The sequence below is a fragment of the Limulus polyphemus genome, unplaced genomic scaffold (genome assembly GCF_000517525.1).
Source record: "Limulus polyphemus unplaced genomic scaffold, Limulus_polyphemus-2.1.2 Scaffold268, whole genome shotgun sequence".
In the NCBI taxonomy this organism is placed as follows: domain Eukaryota; kingdom Metazoa; phylum Arthropoda; class Merostomata; order Xiphosura; family Limulidae; genus Limulus; species Limulus polyphemus.
The window spans coordinates 607,006-615,317 of NW_013665878.1; positions in this window are offsets into that span (position 1 = coordinate 607,006).

Sequence of the window (8,312 nt, forward strand, 5' to 3'; positions counted from 1 at the left end):
TGAGAAACTGAAGCACAAAATAGTATTCAAATAATTAATTCACATGAGCATAGTTTAAATTAAAATTAAATATATGTAAAATGGAATCTTAGATACAGAAAAGTGATTAGCTCGTATTATTGTAAACTATGTTTCAATAATTTATTTTAGTTGTTTACTGAGGGAGGTGCTAATTTGATGATGACGCTAGATTTGAAAGTTTCGGGAAGACAAGAGTGCGAAAAGAACAATCATTTTACGGAAAGAAGTCAACATGATAATGTAAATCACTTAATTGTCATTTTTATAGCCTTACATGAAATAATAAGAATGAAAATATATGTATTTGCTGCAACAAACAAATACCAAATTTTAACAATTAAATCGTTACCTTTATCATAATGAACCCTTTTTGTATATCACCAATCACTTTTCCTAGTGTGCGTAATGTAGTTTTAAGAATAAGTATTAAAACCATTATTTAACAAGATAAAATGGCAAGTGAACAAAATATTACATACTTTTATTGTATTCTTTCACAATTAGTTAAATAATTAATATATTATATTCATCATAACAAGTACTTTTCTCATACCGAATGCCGTTTTCGCACCCTAGGCCTACCGCCTATAATGTTTCTGAAGGTTACTAATCGAGAGATTTTACGAAATACAAAGAATCGTAGATAATTGATTAATAAGAGAATCAGTGAAGCATTGAGTTATTTTTCAGTTTGTTCAATGATTAAGAAGTCACTGAAGTATTCAAGTTAGTGTTAGTTATAGCATATATATATTTAGTTACTCGATCGATTAACTGTGTGATTTACAAGTACGTTTATTTGTATGTCACTCGTGGTACCATTAGCAAATTAATTTTTGTTAAAAGTGAAAGCTTCATTTGTGAACTTAAGTCTACAACTGGTAGTAGCATGTAGCAAACGTTATCGAAGAAACAAGCTCATTTTTTATTGTTACATTGGCTAGACTTGGCATTGTTTTCATCATATAATTTAAAACAAACCATCAGACGATGAAAGTGATAGAACACGCTACAAATTTATTAATTTTTTCTTCTAATTAATGGCAAATTGGGTACACATTCTTGTTGCATCTAATGATGATTAGCCTGTTTATGCTTTAAACTACTACTTACATCATATAAAAACAATAATCAAAATTGTAGTGGCTGGGTAGTTTGAGAAGTTAAAAGTATTGTGTTAACAGTATTTCGTATTTACTCAATTTGTAAAAGGACTTGGTTTTCGACATCTCGTCAGATGATGGATTGAATCCTAGAAGTTGTAGGACATTGCTTTGATTTAAGTAAAAACCTTATTATCTTGAAATGTAAAATTTGTGGTTTTTAGAGTAAGTTGATAGCTTCTGCAGAATAATAGGAGGTTTCACAAATAATGTTATGCAAAGTTCAATTATATTCCCACACTTTTGATTGAGTTGTGAATAAAGAAACAGACTGGACACAAAGAAAAACGAATAGAACAATTATTATTCAAAACTAATAAAATATGTGTATTAACAAAAGATGACACCTTTGCTTGTTCTTTTGTTGTTAAGCACAAAGCTACAAAATGGGCTATCTGTGGGGTGTCCACCACGAGTATTGAAACCCAGTTTTTAGTGGTGTGAGCCCGTAGACTTATCACTGAGCTATTGGGGGAGGCGACACTTTTGCTGAAGTGTATTATATCTCTCAAAAAATTGTCAGAAGATTGTAATCGTAACTCTTAGAATCTGTGAATAATTTCTTTCTACACTGAGAAAACATAATATTATATACATTAAACAATTACGTTAATCTTCTCAGGACACATGCGCCGTCCATGTGACTGTTGGTTATTCCCATTGCAAAACAAGGGAGGCTCCATCCTTGAAATATCATCTGATCCACAAAGTAAGTTCATCCTTATAGAAATCTTTCTCACATGATACCACAAGTGAATGACCCAGGACAATATATAATTAAGGCGAAATGAGCTTAACGACTTTTATGTAACCACATAAACCTGCAAGAATGCAAATTTTGAAATATTTCATGTTAAACAAAAGAGAAAAAAAATTATTATACCCTCATACTACAGCTTCTTTTCCCTTCGTTATTTTCAGGCCATCCCAGCCATCTCTGGCTTTAAAATTTAAAAACCAATTAAATAAACCCACACAAGAAAACAATGTAATTTATATTTGAACCTGTAAAACACTTAAAAGTGAAAAACAAGTCAAGAATGAAGTACACCAAGATTATAAACAAATAGAGTAAACCCATAAGAAAAGCACAGAAATTATACAAAATACCCAAGTATATGCATACACATTTACAAGAGAAACCGCAAAGTATGATAAACCATTCAAAAAACCATATAACATATTAAAACAATCCCTTTAACTTTATCTAAAAAACAATTATTTTCATGAAATCAAAACAATAAAATAAAGTTTGCGGAAAGAAAACCACTTGACATTGAACAAATGCGAAGAAGCCTTCAAGATTACATAAAAAACATTATACAAAACAACCATTTACAATATATATATATATATATATATATATCTACATCATAGTATATTCATATATATATAACAACAACAAAAATCAGTAATAGAAATATAGGAAAAATTAATATCACTTTATAAAGCATATCATAGAGTCGGTACATGTAGGGATGGCCAAGGCACTCAATAGGCATAATACAAATATGCAATGACAGAGAGTTTTACTTTAAAAGATGATTGTCACTCACTTTCATTTGTTTCTTTACCCAACAAGCCCATAAAGAAGGCAAGAAACCATCACTAGAACACCAAACCAGAAAATGGCCAACCCACCAAATTGTTCATATTTCTTCTTCTTGTTTCAGTCGAGATAACTCTACAACTACTTTATCACTTAAACCTAAATCCACTAAATGTGTTTCTGGCAGTGCACGATATCATTCCTTAGTTGTAATAACTAGTAGTAATTAAGAAAATCATAATTCTAGTGTAAACGATGTTAGCATTTTTAGAGAAATATGGTGTTCCTTTAAAAATCTTAAGTACAGATTGAAACAGGAATTACCAGCCAAAAATAAATAAACATCGGATGAATGTAACATGTAAGGGGTGTTGCAAAAGAAATCACACTTTTTCCCCCGAAGTAATGACGAACTTGGTAGGACTGCGAATATCATCACTCGTGAGAAAACGTCATTTCAAGTACTCTTGGGTGTTTGACTCTTCGAATTTCATTTTTTGCGTAAACTTTTGAATCATGGTGCTCACTAGAACTCAGGTTCGTGTCGCATGTGCTGCCTTTGGGATGGCTCAGAAACTAGTCGCTGACATGCTCCGAGAATTCAAGTCGGAGCTTTCGTTCAACAATGCACATAAGAAAATTTGTCTGAATGCGAGAGACAAACGTGAAACCTTGATTCATGTACTCATTGATGTGCTCACAGAGACGGCCACAAAAACAAACATGTTTGTTGCATTGCTGAAATCTTTTGCAAATCAATTAAAACTCGTGCGTGAGAACAATGGTGGTTCAATCAAGCGATAGTGATACTTGGAATTACTTTTTGATTGAATTAAAATCTTATTTTACTTTGTTATGCTCTCGGGGGAAAAAGGATGATTTATTTTTCAACACCCCTTAATATTCAATGCTTTGTACACTATACAATCAATGTCTTTAGGGAGTCAACCCTTATATTACGTACGAAGTGGAGGAGTAAAAAAAAAATCACTACACATAATATTACATTTTATCACACACATTCATAGAATCCAATAACTTTCAGTCAGAGAAAAAAAAAAACGTTATAAAACAAGAAATAAGAACATTTTGTAAATGTAAAATGATGTAACGATGGCAGTGCCAAAAATAATACAAACAAGAATATAAGAACGGTACGGCTATTCACAAATCATCCCTACACTAATTTCAATACTAATATTTAATTTTGCACTGTAAAATGCATACTGCAGTTGGAAGTTATATGTTCCTGACTGTTGGTATGAAGTTTGTTTATCATAATATCATGGTCATGTCAGGATAATGTAACTAAGAGCCTAGGACTTACATACAAGGAAAACCAAGTTGATTAAAAACAAGTCTTGATTATTACAGACTGTCGCTATGAGGTCGGTCGAATTGACTGACCTCATAACCATTTTGTACTCGTGTATTTTACAGTGTAACATTAAATTTGAATATTAAAAGTCATGTAAGATTGATCTATGTATAGCTGTATATGTTCTTGTTCACAATCTTTTTTGACACTGCCATCCCTACATTATTTTACATTTACAAAATGTTTTTATTACTTGTGTACAATAGAAATAAATTACAAAAAAGACGAAACTTAATCCATATTACAGTACACATATTTACAAAAAACAATTAAAATGCATACAGAATTTTGGTAAACCAGAGTCTCTTACTGAAGTCCATGCAACAGGTTTTCCAAAGCACCAGTCAAGTCGTGTCTGATGTAAAATTTCTTCTGAGTCTGGGACAGTTCAGTACACAGATGTGCAACTGTTCCTCCAGCTGTAAAGTGTCCAAGCAAGTAGTGGTGTTTTAGGACAAGTATCTGTTGAAGCATAGAATGCTGTTTTATTTCTGTGGGAGGTAAAGCAAGCAGCTCTAGTTTTCCCACATGCTGAGGGTGGGTCTTGGACCACTTTGGTGGCACTAAAGTAGCAGAAATCGATATTGATGTATAAAATCATTTTAGCTTCCTCTACCAATGGTTAGTAGATGGTGTCACTTGGGTCCCTAGTGTTGTCGATGTAGGTTACCTTTCTCAGCTTGGAAAATCTCCTTGAATACTTTTGCTGTAGGAAAGTTTTTGGGCCATGTTATAATCCCATCATACATGTAAAAAAAGTAGCAATACATCTTATTCATGGGTTCTAGTGAGGTGTAACGTGGATGCTTTGTAGGATAGTCGTTGGAGTTCGACTTAATCTAGTTAATAATAGATTTATTTAAAATCCAGGTTGTACAGTTGCGAGTGGAGTACACAAGTCACTAATTCGAGGAAGTTTACAGTTAGAATAAAGAATTGCTTTGGAGATTGAGATTCAAAACACAAACAACACTTTAATGCAATATATTAAGATACTTGGCTACATCGAAATTACCAATGGTATCTTGAAAAGTTTCATTGTTAAAACTGTTAAATTCTTTAATCTGAGCAGGTAACGGTTCTTCAATTAAACTTTCTGTAACATCCATTAAATTACTTTACACTACCAGTGATTTTTCATCAGTTAACGCACTGAATGAAATATGATCAGATGAACTTAGTTAATTCACAATACATTCAAGTTCTAACTACGTTATTCGATTGAGAGGGATATATCAATTATTACTTACATAGAGCTTGAGCAGGAAATTTTGGTATGTTGCAGCACAAACATTCTCAACATTGTTCTGGGTTCAGGCATGGTAGAATCAGGCAGCATCAGCTTTTCAACCAGTATCAGGGTATTCAACTTCTTGATTTGGGCCGGAAGACTGACTTTTAGCCCCCTCCCAAAATGATTTTTATATAGATTTCTTTAGCATTTTTACGATTCTCCAAATAGTGTACACATCCAACTCTCAAGTAGATTTGTCACTTAATTGGATGAAGTTTGCTGACTTATCGCAATTCTCGGAACTAAAACCAAAACTAAATCAAAAATTAGTTCTGATCGAAAACAGTAAATTAGCAGCCTATTTGCATGCATTTCTTCTCGTCTTCTTCATATCAAAGTTCCGCCCAGAGTCTTTGATTTCCTTACTAATTTCTTTTATGGAAGTTGTGCCCAGTCTCTAATGAAGTTAATATAAACATTCCTCATAGCTTTTCCTCTGATGCAGTGGCATCGGTTTATAGATAATGTAAATAGTTGATTCTCCATACCACCAGGAATGCATCTCAGTCTATATTTCACATATACATTTTCTTTCTTAGTTAAGCATCGTTGCGTAACTTCTCGTACGCATTCGTTCATTCGTTAGACGTGCCCAATTTTTCTTCATATTGCATGTATGTATATCATACATAGAATTTTATAAAATTATATTTCTCCTTTCTTGAAGCATTTGAGAATAGCGTAAAATGCCTCAAATGCTTCAGAGGCGAAGCTGAGCCCTCGTGTCTTAGTCACAGTGGGATACTAGATAAAAACCGCTTCCGACTACAAAACCTGGACTCTATTCGCAGAAAAGAGTAATTCATTTCAAACTCCTCAATCCACAGTGAACTGTCAATTCAGAGATCCATAGTCCGCAACTGGAACGTTTAAATCAAGCCCTTCATCAGAAACGCCCTTCATCAGAAACGCCCTTCACTCGTCAATCGGAAAGGTGTTCTTCTTTTCCATGACAATGCAAATCCACATGTGGCACGTTTGACGAAACACAAGATTTTGAAGTTGGGTTGGGAAGTTTCCCCCCACCCAACATATTCTCTAGATATGGCACTATCACGTTACCATCGTTTTCGTTCGCTGCAACACCATCTTAATGGGAAAACGTATCGACATGTTTTTTTACTTCAAAGCCAAGTGATTTCTTTAATCAGGGCATTAACAACCTGATTGTAAGATGGAAAATATCATCGATAAGAATGGAGACTATTTCATGTAATAAATGTTTTGTTTTGATATGCACGTTGTTCGGGTTTTTCATCTAAAAAAACGACATTAATTTCTTGACGACCTAATACAAAAGTTGAACTACCTCGTTGAACACAAGTTACTAAATATCGAAACAATACCCTTTTTTTGAATAAAGAATGATATTACTAAAATTCATAGCTCTATCATGGTTTAACAGTACGTTTGAGGGATCATAATACTAAAATCCAGGTTCCGATACCTACCGTTGGCACAGAACAGATAGCCCGTTGTGTATATTTATGTTTAACAACAAACAAATAAAACTAAAATCAAAATAGGATATTTTTTTGCACTTCTTTGTCTTCCATATATATTACTATTGAATATATATATTCTTGGTGTGACACTTTTATGCAATAATTTTATCAATTTCTATTGGTCGATGCGATCATGTGACAGAAAAGCGTCATTTGTCTCCATGTTCACCTCTCAAGAAGTGTGTATCTGTCAATGGTTTCTACATGTTGCCATTTGGTATCGTAGTTCATAGAGTGAGGTCGAAATATGGTCAAAGAATTTCCGTGTTTCTGTACTCAAGCCTTCGTGAATGGAAAAAAACCTTGGTGCTGCTTATATTAATTTCCACCTTTCTCCGAGCAAAAGAAGTTTCTCTATAGCATCTAATGATTTCGCGCAACAAAGCTAAGAATTCTCTTCCATTTTCTTGACATTTGTTACACAAAGAAACATAACATACACGAATACGCAACACGGTGTTGCCATTTTTGGTTTGTTTGGAGTTTCGCGCAAAGCTACACGAGAGCTATCCGTGTCAGCCGTCCCTAATTTAGCAGTAAAAGACTAGAGGGAAGGCAGATAATCATCACCACCCAACGCCAACTTTTTTACTAACTAGTTGGATTAACCGTCGCATTATAACGTCCCCACGGCTGAAAAAGCGAGCTTGTTCGGTGGGACGTGGATTCGAACCCGCGAGTCATGCGCCATTTTTACGCAAATACAGAATCAATTTATTGGATATATTTTGTGTTGCCGTTATTTATGTTCAACATATCGAAGATAAAAAAAAGCATTAGTTCTCCTATATATGCAGTAAATTTATGAATAGAATTTGAAAATCGCAGAGATACTAAGTGTTAATTTAAATGTGTAATAATTGAATTATTAGACAACTGAATATTAATTTTCTGTGTATATTAAGCATCAAATAAAAATATACGTTGAATATGTGCTGTAAATATTCCTTCAATTATTACAATAAATTGTTCAATATTTAGAAAATATTGACACAAGTAAACACCACACATGGATACTGTCTTTTAGTAACTATAATAATTGAGCGCCCTCTATTGCACTGCAAACTATCTGCGAGAGCTTGAATCACTAATATCTGCCTATCTAACACACACACACACACAAAAGCGTCACTTATCTACTGTATATTTTCCGCAATCACAGCATCCGATATTATTATTATTAACAAAGTGGATGTTGACGAATCTATGCAGTTTTTACTCCGCAATCACAGCATCCGATATTATTATTATTAACAAAGTGGATGTTGACGAATCTATGCAGTTTTTACTCCGCAATCACAGCATCAGATATTATTATTATTAACAAAGTGGATGTTGACGAATCTATGCAGTTTTTACTCCGCAATCACAGCATCAGATATTATTATTATTAACAAAGTGG